This window comes from Cyprinus carpio, chromosome A3 (genome assembly GCF_018340385.1).
Source record: "Cyprinus carpio isolate SPL01 chromosome A3, ASM1834038v1, whole genome shotgun sequence".
In the NCBI taxonomy this organism is placed as follows: domain Eukaryota; kingdom Metazoa; phylum Chordata; class Actinopteri; order Cypriniformes; family Cyprinidae; genus Cyprinus; species Cyprinus carpio.
In genome coordinates, this window is record NC_056574.1 from 16,862,447 (window position 1) to 16,884,399 (window position 21,953).

Genomic DNA, 21,953 nt, shown 5'->3' on the forward strand with positions numbered 1-21,953 from the left:
GCTCAGGCTTACATTTTAGTTTGGGCCTAGGCTTAAGCCTTGTCTGGGAAACCAGGGGAAAATAGCTTCTATCATTGTCAGTGATGAAGCAGATCTTTTTTGCGTATTCAACTTGTGAATGACTACACTACAGGTAAAAAAAAATACTGATATCCTTATATCCATAACATTATTAAATAATAATAATAATAATAATAATAATAATAATAATAATAATAATAATAATAATAATAATAATAAAATATTTAGCAAAATATTGGGATAGGGGGCCTGATAAATGATAAACGTCCTTGAAGTGGCCCAAATAAAAATTGAAATGATTCCAAGTGGTTTGTGCTGTTCACACGGTTATGGGAAAAAGTCAATAAATAAAATAAATAAATCAATAACAAAAAATAGTTAAAAAAAAAAAAAAGATTTAGTCCACTTTTGCCTGCAGTCTGACCATATCCAGCTATGCTATACAGCTATGTGTGTGTTCAAGATGGCCATGAAGAAAAAATTGTCCTGCGAAGTGATATATAAAATGCATTTGTTTCTGAATTTCATTTTGTTTATTTATTTGTATAAAAGCTCTCTGTGATCTAAGCTTAATTAATTAAACTACACATTATATTCCATGCAGTTTGTGCATATGGCTGTTGGCATGTTGCAAGTTTAGAAGTTACATTTGGAACTCCTCTTGGTTCCCACATATAGGTAATGGCAGGGTAAAGGTAGCATACGCCAGGGCAGCTGCAAAATCTGGTAAATCTGTGCACTGCCCTGCCAAGGACGCAGTGCTTCCAAAGCTTGCTCTGTGCCATTAAATGGGTCATTGACCAGCTAAATGGAGTCATTATGATGAGTAACTAAAAGAATAGCACCCAAATCCATGAACCTTGTCTTTGCGGAGCTCTGGGTTCCGCCGCTTTTGAGGTTTCACAGGCTTTTGCTGTATGACAGCTGCCTGAGACCTCTTTCAGGGGTATGCAAATGATACCCTGACCAGCTAATTATACCACAACAACAATTGCCTGCTTTATTGACAGTTGCAGTGCTTGAGATTTCCATGTGAAACTTTTTCCATGTGAAATTGTATTTATTTTTTAGCTAACTGTGTGAATGCTAGCAGGCTTGATATTAGCAAACGAAAGCTAATCATAGGTGGAAGAGTCAGGAACTCTGAAAGGATTGTATTTAGGTATTTACAGCAAGTAATTATAATATTGATTATTATAAGTGATTGTGCAGTGTAACAACAATAAATGCTGGTGGCTAATCACAATTGGTTATGCTCGGGCCCGGCTCAGGAATCAAATCACTGATGGTGCTTCTTAAATTAGTGAGGGCTGTAATATATATATTATGGCTGGACAAGTTACCGCGTTAATAACGTGTTAATGCATTAATTTATTAATGCCGATGAAAGTGTGTCATCACGTGTCTCAACCAATCAGAACATTTGGGGAGGGCCTAAGACAGCAGCACTGACATAAAAATTATTTAGGCTAAGCATTAACATTCACAAACCACTGTTCACTGTTATTTTTAACAGAAAATAATGCATCGTGCTCATTATCACAACTTCACAAGTGGGAAATAGGAAGTTTCCGATAACATGTGAAGACAGCTCTCGCTCACCCCAGTGGAGTGCATCGTTTTGTTAATTGTTTGTGGTTTATTATTTTAAGTTGTTTGGGACGTGGCCCTCTCATATCACTTTTGCCACTCAGAAATGTTAAGCGCTCACACTCACTGATCTATATAAAACTGAACCGCGCTCTGGCCTACCTCTTTCAACCGAGCCAGGGACAGCTAAACAAACCGCGCCCGAGAGTGGCACAGAGCCATCATGCTAGTCAAATAAAAAGGGGTTCGGGGTCAAAGGCGCTCAGGCACGGTTAAGATTGCCTAGTGTGATACACCCTTATTCTCCCACTTCCCACAAACACGAGTCTCTACTTGGAAGGTGCCTGCTATAATATGATCAGCTCTGGACTCTGAAGTATCAAAAATGAAAAACGGAGGATCTTGCGCTTAGTTCCATTCACATATAACACAAATTCAAGTCAATAGTAGAATCCATCAAAAAGCAACCAAGCTCATCTTGAAATTCATTTTTTGTGTATCCAAATAAAAGGATGAGCTTGGTTTCTTTTTGATGGATTTGGCTCTGGACTCTGAGCATAACTTGTTTTTCTATAACAAACTATAAAATATTTTCTCTAAAAATGTTAATGCCCTGGCAGTGGTAAATAGCTTTGGTTTTATATTTAATTTGATTACATTAATGTAATAAGTTAAGATTTACAAGAAATATTTTAACTGCTGCTATGTAAAAGGAATACTGCTGGAAAAAAGCACCTTATTTGTTTAAAGTGTTTCCAAACCAAATGTTATTGCACTTTTGTTCATATAGCAGTACATTTAAATAAAAGAAAAATGTATATATATGTGTGTGTGTGTGTGTGTGTGTGTGTGTGTGTGTGTGTGTGTGTGTGTGTGTGTGTGTGTGTGTGTGTTTGTGTGTGTGTATATTAGTGGCTTCCGTTGCTATGGCGCAAAGAGCACTCCGTTCATAATCACTAAAAAGCTGTCACTCATCTTAGTTCATCACGATTTCAAGTTCTCTACGCTGCAGACTGAATCTCTTATTTAGCCTACATCACGTCTACACTTTTATATAATGTGATGATTCATGCTGAACATTATACCTGAACAAAAACTCCTGTGATTTGAGCAGTGAGTGGATTCTAACTTAAACGCCTCTGATTCAAGAAATCAACAGATATGTCTGTGACTGCTTATGCTAGACATTTAAATCCAATATATTTCAGTACCCTTGCACTGCTTGATATATAAGAATTTGTGAAGTGTGAAATGTGAGTCAACAAGTCAGCAATTAAGGATTAAGTACTAATTCATCATTTGTAATGCTTATTAGTGCTGTGTTATTGAGAAAATGGTTTATATATATATATATATATATATATATATATATATATATATATATATATATATATATATATATATATATATATATAATAAATAACTATATATGGTTATAAATGGCTATATATATATATATATATATATATATATATATATATATATATATATATCTATATATATATAAACTATAGATGAGAGAGGACTTAAGAGGACATTTACAGAGTCAATAATACAAAATAACTTTACGGTCATTCTCTTATGAAAAAAGAAGAACACTTATCTTTTTTTGTTATTTTATAATTCTCTTTTCTTTGAATTAATAACTGTACTGCAAATCTACTGACAGGAATAAAGTAAAACATACTTGAATTTGTATTGAAACCTGAAAGTCATTCATTTCTAATGCAGTTATATTTGTAGTTTTATATTTTTTACAGTTGCAATTTACTACATTCAAAATATATTAAATGTAATATCAAAAAGCATGCTACAAAATTTTACATATACAAATACAGTTATATTAGATTAAGTTTATATATATATATATATATATATATATATATATATATATATATATATATATATATATATATATATATATTTCTATTACCAATAATTTAATTTTATTCAAGTTTTATTTTATTACTTATTTATTTCAGTTGCATGCCAAGGCAACATTTCTGATTTTCATTTATCCTTTTTTATCTAATATTTATGTTTTATTTTATGTCAGGTTTAACAACAGTGATTTTGAACAGTTTTAGTTTTAGTTAACATTGCATACTTGCATATTACGTTGCCTTTTATTATTTAATTACAAGCTTCTATCTACATTCTGAGCAGTTTCGAGATATTGAGCTTCAAAGTTTTTGCATTACATATATGGGATATGGGTAACAAGTCTCTTTCATACATCAGTTCCAAAATGTACACACACACACACACACACACACACACACACACACACACACACACACACACACACACACACACACACACACACACACACACACACACACACACACACACACACACACACACACACACACACAAAAAAAAAATCACATAATGTAAATACATGTAAGTTGTCACTGAATACAATATGTGAATTTTTGACAAAAATGGCAGATAGAACCTTATAATTCCAAGGTGACGATTAGCATACTGTCTCTTGTTAGTCTTGAAGCTTTACCTAAATTGTGTTTGTGCTCAGGCAACTTTCTCATTCTGTTCTAATATAATACCTGTTGAAACCTAAAAACTCAAACCTTATTCCTGTAGACTGTTTTTTTCTGATTCCGTAGCTAATCATCTTTTTGTTCGAATTTTTACATTGCTGTGCCGAACATTCATTAGCACTCTGGATGGATGTGCAAGGAGCTCACAGAAAAAGACGTACTGAATTAATGGAGTGTTAATAATTGCTAACTCATTAGTGTCATCTTATTTGCATAGCATATCATTGCATCTTTTGAGAAGTGAATATTATTTTCTTAAGGCATGAAATATTGCAAGATATAAATAGAGGAATTATCCATGGATAAACCACTCATCATAAAAATGTCAAAGCACTGAAAAGCTGCTATGTAGTATTATTTGTCTCATATGATTCTGTTTAGGCAAGTCAGGAGATATAGCGCTAATAGGCTAGGACTTTCATGGCTGCTTGTTTATTATTATTAATTTATTTTCCGTCAGTTTAAAAAGGATAGTAGATGCTTTGCATAAAAATCTCACTTTTTGTGTTTTTTTTTTTCTTTTTTTTTATGTCTAAGGCAAAGTCATTGCTCTTACACATTCTAATGTGCAAAGTGACGTCACTCCTGTGTGTATGTGAATGTGAAAATGAGCCTCTAATTATTTTTCTCCTTTTCTCTTACAGGAACAGGCCAGCTACTGATGGTGGATCTCAGACATGCATGTGACCACTAGACAGTTTAACCGGGGTAAGTCCTCTTTGGAATGCCTCCATGACCTGAATAGTAGCACAGTGAGAGGCTGCTCTAAAGCCCCAGTGTCCTCCTCTCTGATTGGATCCACCCCTTTTTATCTGCCACTGTGAGACTTAAAGACTTCACATTCAGTTATCGCTTTGATTTCTGTAGAAGCTTTCAGACACTGAATGAACATAGACCCGTGTTTGAAGTGTGATAACAGATGATTTTAGTTTGTTTCTCCTTCAGTTCTAGTTCTGTCAGCTGATAAAATTAAATCAGTTACATGTTCTGAGTAAATGAGCAAAATAATTGCATAAACCAGTGTTTGCCTAGACAAACCTTCAAGTGACCGTGAATCAAAGACATTACATTATTGTGGCATATGAGTACAGCATTGAATAGGCATTACAAAAAGTGGCGTTCGTGTCAGTCTGCTGTTTGTTTTATTTCCGTATTACTGAATATCAGTCTATCAGCCACCTAATATCTACAGCAATCAATGTTGCAACCAAGCTTGTTGTTTATTCCAAGGTAGACTATGGGTTGTTCACACAGGATGTGTTCTTAGACTATTTTTTAATTGTTTGCCTATGCATACATGGTCGTCGGTCCACATCATACTGTTTTTCATCATCTAGGACCATTGACTCCATGTTTTTTTTAAGACGCTGTGTCAAGTTAAAATGAGTTTAATTCTGTTTTGTTGTGTTGACTGCTTTTCATTTTGGTGGTGCTTCATGCTTCAATTGCTCTGATGGTAGGAAAATTGATTATTACAAAATGTACAAATGGGGCAGGGGTCATTAACTAATTAAATATCATTAATTGTTCCAAATTGATGTGTTCAATTGACAGCCGTAACAATTTAATTTATTTAGACTTTTAAAAGAACAATTGATGATAATGATTTTTATTTATTTATTTTGTTTACAAGTTTAGTCAAAAGCTTCAAAAAGCACCTGTATATAATGTGTCGTGCTGTTTAAAAATTCATGATTTTCCAAAAGATAAAGGCTATCATCAGACCTTTCCGTGCCTCATAAAAAGTTAAAAATAAACGGGTGCCATGATAATATTCCAAAGCCACACAGAGGACGCTGAAAGTCTCAGATCTATTTTCATTCATGTTTTAATCATCTTTGTCAGTTACACTTTAATTATCATCGCAGGCTGGATCTACAGCTGACAGCCTCTGTCCTCGTCTAGAGATCGATGACGTGGATGTCTACAGAAACCATTATGACAACTTAATTTAGTAAGAATGGGCCGATCCTTTGATGTGTCCTTATAAATCACATTAAGTGGCAAATATGAAAGAGCTTTAATATTTGATCATAGTGAATAGCTCAGGCAGTTTAATTTGCTTAGTTCTTATGAATATTCCTCCAGACACCATGCACTTGCACCGTTTTGCCTGCAAGGCTATTCACTGACAGCAGCAGCCACGTGTGTTGACTTCTTGCGTAAATCTGTCCGTTGAGTCTTGGTGCATTCATTCTAGTTCACACTGGCTGATGCAACCCAGACCGTCAGTGGGGCAATGCCAAAGAGATTAGATGCTGCTTTACTCTGCTTATCTTCACAGGGGAGAGAACTGAGCATGGACAATCCTCCAAATATGCGCCAATTCATTAGCAGCCTTCCATTCTCTATACTGCTTATCCATTGTAGGGCTGTGGGGCAATTCATTAAACATGTAAATGAATGAGAACAATGAAAATACTTCAAAGGATATTCCAGGTTCTGTACAAGCTAAGCTCAGTCAACAGCATTTGTGGCATAATGTTATTTAATACAAAAAGTCATTTAGACAAATTCTGTTTCTTAATATATATATAGTATATATATATATATATATATATATATATATATATATATATATATATATATATATATATATATATATATATATATATAAATACACACACACTCACCCACACACACACACACACACACACACACACACACACACACACACACACACACACACACACACACACACACACACACACACATATATATATATATGTGTGAATGGGGCTCCTATTATGGTTCCTCTTATGGTTCTACATACTGTAGTACCATTTGACAAAGGTGCTATATAGCACTGAATGGTACCCCTATGATTATGAGCCAATGAACCACTTTAGTTTGGACCACATTGTTTTAGATAGTGTGTGTAGCACTTACATTCATTCTTCTTTTAAAACTTGAGATTTTTTTTTTTATTGAAATTAATTTTCAATTTGTCGGGGTGATGGGGGTGTTGATAAATAAAACAATTGCATGGCACACTCTACTGAAATATAGGGGGGAAAAAGAAAGAAAGGGGAGAAAAGTCAGTAATTAAACAACTCTGCATCATCAGTTTTGGTATTGTATCAGACACTTGCACTTAACATTACATGAAAAAAAAGGTCAAATAATGGAGTTAACAAGGTTTTTGGCCGGTGAATGAGGAGATCTGTATATTGTCTGACGATAGATGGCCACCTCTGATGCAAGTGCATTGCATTATACACTTTCATCAACTTTTACAGGTTATATAACATTTATTGTTACTATATGGGCGCTTAGCTTTTCTTGTTGTTTAATACACTTCTCACAAAATTTCATGATATAAACGATTAAGCACTTATATCGCTTATATTATATGCACAGGATATTTAACACGTACAAAAGTATAGTAGATTGGCTAGATGGCAAATAACCTACTTCTCCAGTCTTCAAACACACAAAAACATTAGCCTTTACAGACATAGTGTTTGTGTAAAGAAAATGCTGTACTATTTAAACAACATCAGTTATTTATTTACCCGTGCATTGCGGGGGGAAGTTACGAGGTTTCGCTGAGAGCTTGAGGATCCAATGGCGTTACAAAGTTTAACAGACAAGCTCTTTTTAATACTTATCATTGGTTAAATATTTGTAAAACCCTCTGGTTTAAAATAATAATAACAAATTATAATAGAGATATGAAGATTGGATAATTTTTTTTGGCACTCCTGACTGGGCTAGGGTATGGCAAGTGCCATATTCTGCCATATGGAAACGCTGCCCCTGTTCAGAACTATTCCTGCACATTCAATGCCTGGGTGAACTGGATTGTGAAGCAAATTCTTCCACTGAAATACTGCATACTATGTAGTGCAGTTATTTAGTGAATTTGCCTCTCTGTCTTTTTACACATTACACAAAAAACAAAAAAAAAAACTCCAAAGTGATAATCAGTCCAAATTTAATGGAGTATTTCATCAGTGAACAGATTTGAAACCTTGCTTTGTAGTCGACAGCTTTTTGTGTAAGGCTATAGTGGGATACTTCAGAACCCAGAGGACCAGACTGTCTGATGGGAGAGAGCCTTCAGAGGTTGCATTGTTAAGTCAGACAGCTTGATTTGACTGACAGTTTTCCCTTGTAATGCAAAGCATTTGTGAGGGGAATGTCTGAGGCAGATATTCAACATGTCCTGTCTGTCTGGAATCTTATTTATAGAGAGATATTCATAATTATATATAGAGAGGTATTCATAATATTGTCTAGCGGTGAAAATAAATGATTTGATCAAGTATTCAATAATATATGAATTCTAGACCCATAAACAATGTAAACTGAACAATATTATCTGGCACTGAGACACATTAGCTCTCCCAAAGACCATCATCCTCCTGAACGATGTGTGGGCTGCTGCACTGATGTCTCATAGACTGGGCTGCCTCCTCCTCCTTCATGGATATGGTGATACATAATGTTTTTATCTCTGTCTATCATCTGTCTCTCTGTCATGTTAGAGCTACAGCAGAAACATTTAAACATTTAAAAATAATTTTCAGGTTTGAGTAAGAAGGAGGCAGCATGATTGTGTGATACAAAACAGCTCAATAAACAAGAAGTTAATATTGAGTAAATAAAATTTTTAGACACAATATAGCCAGTCACGTTGTCTGCTTTTTTCCAAGCAGCTGCAACACAGAGCAAGCCACAGTAGTGGTGTTTTGTTCCTGAATGTCATTGTTTTTGAACGAATCAGTTGAATGAATAATTCAATAACTCACTTAAAAGTCAGTCACTTGTTTCGTTTTTTAACAAATTAGTTAAATTAATAATTCAACGACTGCATCTTTCTTAAATGAATCAATGTTTCTAAACGAATCTGTTAAATGAATTATTCAAATAACTCACGTTTAAAGACTGCAGAAAGAGTGACTGAAATGAATGCATAGACTGATGAGGTGCTACATTGCTTGGTAACCACCCTCACCTTGCAGTTTTTCTAATGAACTATATTGCTTGGGGATAAATCATTTATTTTGATTTTGAGGATTATTTAAGCACATAGTGAACATTGATGGCTATTTTCATATTGCTGTTGCTGCAATAATCCACTCAAGGCCATGTGCTGCAGTGATTTTTACCATGGATAAGAGGCTTCACATCATACCCAAAAACACCCTGTGGTAAAATCATTCTAACACACAGCCTCTTGTGGCTTATTGCTTTAATAGACATCTCCTCTGAAGCTTTTTAAGTCTCTAGATGCATTTCTCCCAAGTAAGTCTGAACCCCAGTATTCATCAGTATTCTTCTTTGCCTCTTGGGTCCTCGCTCACTCTCACTTTCTCATTGAGTAGGCGAAACTCCAGATTGCATAAACACTGTTTTTGGCGTGGAACTACATGGAACATATAGAGTTCATCAGTGTTTGCGTGTTGTGTGACTTTTAAAAACCCCTGAAGCCTAACATCTCCTCCGGAATAGGTACTGTAAATATACTTCTGCTGTGCCGCTAATGTTATTCTTCTCAACAAATCAGTCAATCGCATTTCCTAAATGTCATCATTTTTATTTCCAGCTGAGAAGAGGCATCCCTCCCACAGCCATAGCCATTAGCTCTGCCATACAATCATTTCATCTATATGGGGCATGAAAAAGAGGTACAACGTGCTGCATCAGCTTAAAGCAAGTGTTCATCTCTAATGACTTACATTTAGAAAACTCACTGCAATGCTAGCTGAAAGCAGAGAGGATTAATAAAAGCCAACTGCATCTCCAAAACCGGCGGCAGAAGTGATAGCTTATCAGTTCACATGCAATTTCAACTTCCTCCACTGCAGAGAGCCTACAAGTCTCCCAGTGAACCCCTGTGATGGAAGGTGTACTATAATGTTTATTTTATTTGTTTGTTTGTTTGTTTTTTTTACATTTTATAGTAAACTAGCCACTGTGGTTGCCAGAACTTTACCATAACAGTATGGTAACCATGATATAGACATAATGGGATAATGAAAAGAAATACAATCCAATGTCATGGTTAGTGCAGGAACTTCCAGGAATGTCTCTTTCCCCGTAAATTATAAAACAGTTCATACATTTTACACAATATATATACATATTGCCATGCTAAATTCAGTGTACGTTTTACCCATAAAAGGTCATTATTACACTTTACTTCAAGAAACAGTATTTCACAGTAAAAATTACATTTATTTGTTATGGGTTGGTAAGGGAGGAACTCAAGTGCAGACAGGATTCTCAACACAAAGGGTTTAATGATGACAAAAGGGGAAAACAAAACCCACGAGGGGGAAAACAATAGCTAGGGTAAGGACTAAATAACCAAACAACGACAGGGCTGACCAGATAAAGACACTAAACACTAACTATAAACAAAACACTCACGGTATTACAAAGACTTCTTCAGGGATGACAAGGATAAACTCACGAGGCTGACAGGTAGCAACATATATGAGGAACAGTTTGAGGAAACAATCACAATGAACCGACAAAAGACAGAGCACACTAGGAGATCTAAATAGGGGAACTAATCAAGACACGACAGGTGGCACAGATAGGACAATCACGACAAGACTAGGATAACAAGGGGGGGGGCGGGGCAAGGGAACGAGACAACACAAGCACATGGCCCAAAGACAAGGCCATGTGCTTGTACACAAAACACGGGTCTGTCATGATCCTGCCTCTAGACTAGAGAAAAGTCAGGACATGATGGCAGGACCATGACAGAACCCCTCCCTTAAGGAGCGGCTTCCAGACGCTCCCTAAGGGAATATCAAACGCGGGACATGACTGACTGGGACAGAGACAAAAACCAACACGACATGACAAATAGTAATAAGGGCAAACATGAAAACACAACAATAGGATTAGGGTGGCATATCAAGAAAAACAAACAGGGAAGGGGAGGAGGCGGGACCACAAAGTTCATGGGGGACAGACCAGGGTGGGTGGGTGGGGTAGGAGTCTTAGGAGGACGGGACGAAGGCTGACAACGAGGGGTTCGGGCAGGTCTGGGTGGTCTAGGGTGGGGAGTGGTCTCAGGACCATTTACAACAGAGGACATGACAGGAGAACTCACGTGACACGGGGAAACATCTACTGGACACGGGGAAACACCTACGGGACACGGGGAAACACCTACGGGACACGGGGAAACAACATCAACAGGACACATGACAACATCAGCTGGGCATGGGGCAACGCTCACGGGACACGGGGCAAACGTTCACAGGACACGGGGCCAAGATCAGGGGAGACAGAAACTGGGTCAGGAGTAGCACTAACTGTGGTTGGCTCGGGATCTCTGGGGACAGGGTCAGGGGACAAGACAGGACTGGTGGGGATTTCCAGGATCTGGACAAGATGGGACAAATAATCAGACAAGGCTTTGGCAGCTATAATAACCGGCATCTCCTTACGAGACGAGACAGACTGTATCAAAGTTTCTGCTGCTGCAGAGTCGGCCGCGGCTCTCTCCTCCGCCCTCACGACAGCAGACTTGAAACCTGTTCTCTTATTCACTGGCTCGGGCATGCCAGCGTTCTCCGCTGCTGGCTTGGGCACGCCAGCGCTCTCCGCTGCTGGCTCGGGCACGCCAGCGCTCTCCGCTGCTGGCTCGGGCACGCCAGCGCTCTCCGCTGCTGGCTCGGGCACGCCAGCGCTATCCGCTGCTGGCTCGGGCACGCCAGCGCTCTCCGCTGCTGGCTCGGGGCACGCCAGCGCTCTCCGCTGCTGGCTCGGGCACGCCAGCGCTCTCCGCTGCTGGCTCGGGCACGCCAGCGCTCTCCGCTGCTGGCTCGGGCACGCCAGCGCTCTCTGTCCGCTGCTGGCTCAGGAGGAGACAGGGTCACAGGACCGGCAGGCCCCTTCTTCCTCTTCCTCCTTGGCCGCCGTGCAGAGGTCACAGCTGGAACCGAGACGGGTTTGGGGGAGTTTGGCCTCAGGCAGGGCAGACTCTGACGCCGACGACTCTGAAGCTGACTCCCACAACAATCGTCTCCCTCGCTTCCTGGGGAGACTGTTGGCTGTGGAAGGCGCCTCAGGACTCTGGGGGGAATCTGCCTGTCCCCCCAGTGTTGTGACGGCCAGGAGACGACCCTCTGGGATCACTGGCAGCTGGGACGATGGTGGGGACCTCTGGGGGGAGGCCTGCGGCTCCTCCTGGGAGAACTTCTCCCACAGCCGGGCATAATTGTGAAGGATCCACTCACCCTCGGGAGAGTATGGGAGGGTGATCCCCTTCCTGTCAGTGGGGGATGACTTCCAGCATTGCTGGCGGAACTCCCACTGGTGTAGTGGGCTGGAGGACCTCCTGTCTGCTGAGTTCTTTGGTCGGTTCATTCTGTTATGGGTTGGTAAGGGAGGAACTCAAGTGCAGACAGGATTCTCAACACAAAGGGTTTATTGATGACAAAAGGGAAAACAAAACCCACGAGGGGGAAAAACAATAGCTAGGGTAAGGACTAAATAACCAAACAAGACAGGGCTGACCAGATAAAGACACTAAACACTAACTATAAACAAACACTCACGGTATTACAAAGACTTCTTCAGGAATGACAAGGATAAACTCACGAGGCTGACAGGTAGCAACATATATGAGGAACAGTTTGAGGAAACAATCACAATGAACCGACAAAAGACAGAGCACACTAGGAGATCTAAATAGGGGAACTAATCAAGACACGACAGGTGGCACAGATAGGACAATCACGACAAGACTAGGATAACAAGGGGGGCGGGGCAAGGGAACGAGACAACACAAGCACATGGCCCAAAGACAAGGCCATGTGCTTGTACACAAAACACGGGTCTGTCATGATCCTGCCTCTAGACTAGAGAAAAGTCAGGACATGATGGCAGGACCATGACATTATTGTCTTTTATTGCACAGCTCTGTGGAATACTTGATTCTGATCGGTCAGTTGCGACATTCTGAGGTATGTTTTTACTCGATAACAACCGGTAAAAGCTGATAACCCAGGCTCATCACAGGCTTTTGGTTACTTATTAAAATATTAAAACTCAAATCAATATTATTTGTACAATTATTTAATTATGTTATGATCCTGGTATCGCTGACTCGCTCTCTTTTGTTTCATTCAAACACACCTGCTGCCATTTTGCGATGATAGTTTTGTACTCTGTAATGGATTATAAGGTAACTAAGAAACTGGTATGATTTTAAAACAGTTTAATCTTAAATCTATATCTTTCATCGCCATAATTATTTATAGTGAAATGCCATGTATTAAGTTATATGTCTGTACTGTATCCCTTAAATGTCCATGTACTGTAGTTTGAACTTGCCACTTGCTAGCAACTGTTTTCTTCACAGAAGCTTTGTGTTTAAATATTTCAACTCAAATCAATATTTTGTGTCTAATTATTTAGGGGGGATAATGTACATCCAGCCAGTTGTTATCGGAGAATAAGCAGACTGTCAGTGTTTCTGTTTTTCCTCAAGGTACATATTTAAAAATAAGGTTCAAAAAGGGTGTTTTGTGAGGGACTCCATAGAAGAACTATTTTTTGGTCCCCCAAAGAACCTTTCAGTATTTCTTGATCGTGAAAAATATTGTAATAATCTAAAAACCCTTTTCTTCTATAGAGAAAAAAAAGTATATATTAGTTTGCCCCTTAAATCTGCATGGCAGGATAAATAAATGCCCTATGAGATGGTGATCATCTGTATGTAAGTGTCAAATGGCTGCTTCTTCTGCTGCTCTATTAACCCTCTGGAGTCGATTAACGCGTATACGCGTTTTGTTTTTTTTTTCACCTGATAACCCCGAAAAGAACTTAAATTACACTTTCAGTTTTGATCGTACAGATAAGAGCAATACATCAATCGAATCTGTAAAGGGTCTACTTTTTTTTGTATACAGACATAATAACAACAAAACTGTGTGCACTTATAAAATAAAGATAACAAACAAGGAGTGCTGTCTGCAGCCTTTGTCTGCGCTGATCTTCAGTTACAAATGCGTCATTAAAATGAACTGTAACTCAGTGAATACTCAACGAAGAGACATGAGAAAGATATCTATAGAAAGCCTGACATGTCTACTTTTAAACTAAACGAGTGATGCTGAAAACAAATATTCTGTGATAAAGTAATCCATATGAAAACAACGCGATGTCCGTTTTTCACGTCTCCCTTCATTATCTTCTAATGCGACCACGCCCCCGCGCCGAGAGCGCTTTTGAGATTCAAATGTTTCACTGAAGCGCGCGGCTTTTGAATACGCCCACACAACAGAAGACAACGCAGCGAGAATGTTCTTCAAGTTTTTTTTTTTATTTTACTGTTTGCTTCGCAATGAGAGGAATAAGACATAATTCACCCCAAAAAGATGTTATGTGGTTGAGGATTTGAGATTTGGAGTTCCTCAGAAAAAAGAATGAAGCACTTTATTCAGCAGAGATCACAAACATGAGTAAGTCTCTTTTTATTTATTTATATACTTGTACTAGTTTTCACATAACGTGTAAACATTTTACTATTTAGACTTTTTCCAAACTATAATTCCTGACTAAATGTATAATCAAGTGAAAATATTATGAAGTTTCAATAACAATATACACTACTATACCATTCAAAAGCTTGATGTACATAATATAAATGTAACAAATAAATGTAACTGTAACAAATGTAACAATCATTGCTGTTCTTTCAATTTATCCCCCCTAAAAAACCTAAAAAAAAAATATTCTCAGCTCTTTTCAACATTAATAATAATAATAATAATAATAATAATAATGATAATAATGATAATAATAACAATAAATGTTTTTTTTTGTAGAAAATAAGATTGTTAAAAGGATTTCTGAAGGATTGTGTGACTGGAGTAATGATGCAAAAAATTCAGTTTTGAAAGTCAGCTTTGATTGATCCTAATAAACTGTTTAACTGCACTCACAAGTGAATATTAAAATTATGTTGTGGGATAATTAAATATATTCTAAATAAACTACAAACATAAAATTATATACATTTACTTTTGTCCTCACATTCTTTCTTGTAACTCATCCCTCTCAGTGACACAGCTGACTGAATGGCTCATTATGCAGCTCATTATGCAGGCCTTTGTCTTCTCAGGTGTGAATTCATGATAGTTGACGCCTACTCGCATATGACTTTTTACCAACAAAAAGTGTTTTAGAAAATTTAAATCAATATATTGTTTTTCTGTAAGTGAGTAAAACAAGATGATTTTCACATCATTTAGAAAAAAAAAATTCTAGGCTACAAGCTCCAGTTCTCCAAATTCCTGGGAACCAATTTTCTATATGTGTTTTATTGCCTTATTCAAGTGATTTAACATTTTTAGTTTTTCACTAACCACGCATAACATTTTTTTTCTCAAAAATGATTAGAGTAGAGCTTGCTTGTTAATCGAGGCTCACTCGGGCCGAGAGAGGTAATGATGAAGAAAATAAATCGAGTTGAGGCTGAGAGGCAGCTGTCACATGTTCATTACAGCGAGTGTGACTTCTCTCACTTCCGATGCTGATGAGCACATGGAGCTCTTCCACAGCTCTCATCTGTGTCCTCTTGTCAAGGCCTGTACGGAATCTGTTCCAGAAAAAGCTGAGAATTTAACATCATTCCGAAGTTTGATGTTCATTTAGATTCATTTGATAATGCTTGTAGAGGTATATTTAAGCATTCCACAGAATTCTGTGGTAGAAATGTGGAAAAGATTGTGTAATCTGGTCAGGCACTTTTCCCTTTTCATTCCAGACAAAATCATGACTTACTCAGGAGGATTCATCTCATGTCATTCAGTGTGACTGTCAGATGCTTACTTGGTTCTCTTGGCCATGATTGGAAGTGATAGAGTGAAACAGGGCAGTAGTAGGATTGCAGTTTTAGCGGGGATCAGCCCCCTACCTGAGCACGAGCTGATGTGGCTCAGAGGAATATTTCTTGCCTTAAGTGCAAGGGGTCATGAATTTGAATATTTTCATTCAAGCGAGATTTGTAAATGAACATTAATATTACATCTTGTTTGTCAGTAGATGTATACCGGCATCTGAGGTATATTTGGCTGTATTTATATTGTGATTTCATTGGAACGGAGAGCTTTCAGAAAGAAAAATAATAAGCTCAGATTGCGACCACTGCTTTCAGAGAGAGTTATATAATCTTATAAGAGTGCTGACAGCTGAGGTAATCAAAGAATTTTAGGGAAGCCGAGATGAAAGAAGCGTTTAAAGGTGAATATGTAATTTCTCTAGCGACAGCAAGCACAATTGCAAAATTAATTACTGTTTACAAGCAGGTTTTCCTGAAAACAACTCCCATTTGCTATTGGTTCATCAAACAAGTAGCCCCGCCTCAACTACCATGCCATTGGTTGAGCCACTGTTGCTGTGCTGGACGGAGCAATGTTTTAAAAGCACAACATAGTCTTTACACTTTTCTGAGAATCACTGTTCTGATGGCTTGCTTACAACTGTCTCTGTATTTTTTATTTTATTTTTAATTTTAACATGAAATAATAATAAAAAAATCACACACATCACAGTCACACTTAATGTAGAGTTGAGTGAAAAATAACATAATCACAATTTAATGAAATAAATATATACACTGTGTGTTTCAGAGTGAAGTGCAGCACCTTCTTTTCAGAGCAGCTCAGTTCACATTAAATGATGCTCCACACACACTCATCTTTGCATGTGCTGTGAGTTTGGGTTGCCTCTAACATTCATTTGGGAATCCAACATACGCCAACCATCTTTTCAAACTTGTAACGAGACGCACTTATAAACCAGCTGTTGTCAACAAAAGAGAAGCTTTAAGGGTTCCCTGTTGTTTTCCACCAAAAGAGAAGCTTGATGGTTTAAAGTTTAAAAATGAAGAAATTAGACAGCCACTATATATTTAAATACTCACTTTTTGTTTTCATGTATACATGGAAATTTTGCAATAGTAATATTCATTATTTAGTAAATATTAAAAATAAAATAAAAATATTTAAAATATTAAAAAAAAAAATTTTTATAATAATAATAATAAAAAAAAACCACACACACACAAAAAATAACATTTTAAGACACCATAAAAAGCAAATATATTGCTTACATATAGCAAATAGATGTATATTTAATCTTGGGACAATGAGGTGGTTTAAAGCTAAAGAGAACACCTTGTCTTAGGCTGTAAGCACAACAATGGTTTAAACCTGAGGCCACTCACCTCTAAATAAGTATGACCATCTGCCTTTGCTTTTTATTAGTAATTTAGGTACAAAGCTGTAAATAAGACATTGCTTTGGTTTACAATATAAATGAACGCAAAGTAGACAGACTTAAGCCATTCACTCCATAAAAAAAGATTACATAATCCTATGTAATCCTTAAAGGGCCAGGTAACTTATTTGGCACACGTACTTGACTCAACTTGTCATCTAAAATTTGAAGAACATGTTGAGAAAAAAAGTTACTACAAAGGTCAAGCGGCCTTAAAGGAAAAGTTTGCCCAAGAATGCAAAATCTGCCATTTGTTTAACTTGATGTCACCCCAAACCTGATTGACTTTCTTTCTTCTGCAGATAAAAAAAAGGGATATTTTGGTTTTGTACAAATAATGAAAGACAATTATGTTTTGGACCCCATTAACTTTCACTGTATGGACAAAACTTGACTTTTGTCACAATTTAAAATTCATTCAATTTCAACTTTTTTTTTTCTTCAGTAGCACTTTATTTTACAGTCCTGTTTCACATGCACATATTACAGTATGTACTTACAGAGGTTACAATAACTGGGTAATAACTAAGTACTATCTACTCCTAACCACAACATTAATATGTGTAGCTATCTTATATTACCCATTACTTTATTAGTTATGTACATTGCAAGATCACATTAGTACACCTACTGTAAAATAAAGGGCAACCTCTTTTTTGTGTATCACAGTGTAAAGAAATACATACAAGTTTGGAATCACATGAGGGTAAGTAAATATGACAGAATATTCATTTCTAAATCATCCATTTCCCTCAAAATGAAAATTGTTATATCTGTTATATATCAGTTCAGATCGTTTTTTAATGCTTTGACAACTAGCAGAAGACACTAACCAGTTTTAAATTTCAGTTCTGCAGATGGGGCACGTTGTAACACTGCATTACAATGTGCTGTACTATGACATTAGCGATGTTATTTACACTATTTACTTTAATGAATTTTAATGAGAAACTTCCCAAGCATTGGTTGCAATGGGTTCACTGTCAAACTCTAAAATCAGATTATTTTTCATTCTTAAAAAAAGTCATTATTTTATAAAAAAAAAAAAATGCAGAATCACTTAGAAACATAATTGCTTCATAACTGAACCAGCTCTTAGCATCCACATCAAACTCATGTTATACTCTGAGGAAACGTGCTTTGTCAAAATATCATTGATTCATGTAACATGCTTTTTTTTATGTGCTCTTGAAAGGGTTTGTACAACACTACAGATTTTTAGCTGAATGGATTCGCAGGCTGCGTTCTGCGGATATGGATTAGAAGACGGAATGCATTTTGGCATAACAGGCATTGAGTACTCTCTCTCACACATGAGATGAAGTAGTAGTATCTGTATAATGCCTACAGTGATCTCAGTGATGAAATGAGATAGAGAGGTGTGAGGAAAAAGGACGCTTTGTGTGAAGTGTGGAAAGTGCCATCTAGTGGCATTAAAGGCCTGTGCTTTCATCTTGTTTGGCACGTCATCATAGCTTGTCTTTATATCTTGAAAGGACTTTGTCTAGTGCATTTGTCATAAAAGACATTTACATTACATTTACATTTACATTTAAAGAGCACTACCATTTGATACCATTGCTGTCTCTGTGCTGATAGTATTTTATCTACTGTATATTGTACTATATACAAATGATAGGCCCATATATCAACAAGGCCAGAAATATCATAATTGTTAAAGAGCTACTAATTTAAAAAATAGGTTTTGCGTTTCTGCTAGTCTAATTATACAATCAAGTCTAATCTCATGATGTCTGATTTTGACATATTTTACACGTTATTTCACATGAGTGTTGTACACCTACTTACTTTATTTATTTATTTGAATAGCAGTCCTGGCTAACTTGGTGCCCCTTTAAATGAATAAATAAATAACAGGCATGATGCTTCAGTAAAATCTTTATTGTATAAAATAAGTAACATTTTATATTATTGAATTATCAGCATTCTAACAATTATTATGTTCTCTAGATATCATATTGGCATCAGGTATTGAAAAATCCAAAGGCCTATCAGTAGACCACTAATATGTAAATACTGCACATCACTAGTTGTGCAGTTACCTAACCATCAAATCCCACAATTCCATAAAAAAATAAAAACTTATTAACACTATGTACACTTTCAAAGGATTGGCAAGAATGATGATAGAATATTAACAGACAGAATATTTAAAAAATATTTTAATTTGTGTTTTAAAATGAAAAAAAAACCAATAATTTTTTAATAAAAAAAAAAAAAAAAAATAATATATATATATATATATATATAGTTGCTTACAAATGATGGTGAGATATTTTATGGCTAAAGTAATCAACTTAATCCAACATTTATTTAGAGAATTTTAACTGAGGAGTGCAACTGCTCTAAGGATCTAAAGGAAGTCAGAGGAGTCAAGATTGATTAGATGTTGTCATCTGATATGGAGTCCTCATTATCTTTGAGCCCAATTACTGTTTCTGTAGAAAAGAGTTTTACAAACTAGCGCTTTTGAGGAAGACTCAAAAGAATTATTTGCAGACTTTAAAGAGCCTGTCACACAAGTTTTACTGATTTCTCATAAAGATGTTAAGATAAATTGCCCTCATAAGATTTGAAACTCAAATTTCTTCGCTGAGCAATAAAATGAGATGAGGTATTTAGTTTACTTTAATTGATGTGAAGTTAACAAAATTACCCCTATCCTAACTATTTAAAATAAACATTTTATAGTGCTGTCTGTTCTTCAGTGACAATTTTTAATATTTGTACTTACAAAAACAAACAACAACAACAACAACAAGCTTGGGTGAAGCTGAGTTAATTCTGTGTGATAGTTTAATACAGCAAAAAAAAAAAAATATATATATATATTTTTCATTTAAACATGGAAATGAACAGATTTTAAAACAATATGAGGTTACATAAATCAAAGAAGAACTATTTACGATTCTTAAATTTTTGTGAGTCTCTGTGTTTTTTAATTGAATATTGTGGGACAAAGAACCAGTGCGATTTTGTACTTATCTACTGTCATTAAAAAAAATATATATATTAACAACAGTGGGGTCCAGACATCTGAAGTACATGAAGTAGAATTATTTAAGATTCAGTAGTCGAGTAGAAATGCCTACCAGGAGCCAACAACAAAAAGACCCACTGACCTCCAGTGAAATAATTTTCTAAGGATTTGGTGACTTTTGAGTAAATATTATCTAAAAATGGTGTAAAATAAATACAATTTGATGCAAATTTCATTTGATCCTGGAAATGAAAAAAGTTTTAGGCTTTAAAAAAAAAAAAAAAAAAAAAAGGCATAAAAATCACAAGAAGTATTTAAGGTTCATCAGTCAAGTAATGGCTAAACAATAAAACACACAGTATGACAAAGATGAGTTGATTAAGATTCTGCCATTTTTTGTTTGTATGTTAGTGTTTTTAAAGTGAATTTTAAGTGAATATTGTGTGGCATTTGGGTAAACTAGTGCAATTTTGCAATCTTGAATCTTATCAGTTGTCATTAAAATATACACTGCAGTGGGGTCCAGACATCTGAGACCACACAGAAAATCTGTAACTTGAATTATTTAATTTTCTGTAGTTGAGTAGAAATACCTACTAGCAGCCTACAGCAAAAAGAGACTCACTGACCTCCAGTGATAGAATTTTAAGGGGGTTTGTGACTTCTGAATAAATAATATATAAAAATAGTGTAAAACAACTACAATTTCGACTACATCCTGGAAATAGAATTTTAGGTTTTTAAAAGGGTATGATGTAAAAATCCTAAGAAATATTTAAGATTCAGCAGTCAAATATAAACACCTACTAGCAGCCATCAGCCTGCCAACAACCAACAGCGAGACTCAACAGCCTCCAGTGATTTCATGGCTGTCAGTGTGAACGGTGGCTTAATGCAGCTGAACTGTTTTGCGAGGGCTCGGGAACCAGGCAATTTTTATACAGATCTTCGATTCTCCATGCCTCTTTCATTAGGTGTTTGGTAATGCGAGAGCGCGTGTGAGAGTGAAAGCAGTGTGTTAGTTATGCGAGTGGACAAAGTGCCTGTAGAGGTAATGTGTGAGCTCAGCTGGCCAGGAATGGCGCCCGAAGTCTCTCGGGAAAGTGAGGAAGCAGTGGAACAGCTGCAGTCTGTAAGGAGGGCTGGCTGACTAACACCTCTGCAGGAAGATGGAACCTGGGGATGGAGGCAAGGAGGGGGTGGGCTGGCCAAGGTGCCCTGTTAGGGACCCACTGATTGAAAGAGCTGAAAGATGATTTCCCACGGATGGAAGATGGTGGCCACCACATTTCAAAAAACATTTCCAATGTAATGAATATCATGAGCACAGCAAATTCCATATTCGTCAGGCTCCTCCTGACTTTAAAGACATTCCCCTCCTCACGCCCTGTCTGATTTTAAAAACATCAATAAGCAATGGCAATAAAAATGCAAATTCAATAGTTTCTTGCACAGCCGTTATCAAAATGTATTAGTCACTGCGTGTTTCTTCCTCCTGTTTTGCTCAGCACTATAAGGACAAT

The 21,953-nt window shown here is 36.7% G+C and overlaps 1 protein-coding gene across 4 annotated transcripts in view; it reads left to right on the forward strand.

Annotated features, from left to right (window-relative positions):
• The window catches only part of LOC109046170 (protein ELFN1-like), a 93,494-nt gene that overhangs the window by 43,645 nt on the left and 27,896 nt on the right, over positions 1 to 21,953 (forward strand). For all 4 annotated transcript variants that reach the window (XM_042721051.1, XM_042721048.1, XM_042721056.1 and 1 more), the window contains exon 2: positions 4,817 to 4,880. The gene's annotated coding sequence lies outside the window, so the exon portion shown is untranslated. The remainder of the gene's footprint in view (positions 1 to 4,816; positions 4,881 to 21,953) is intronic.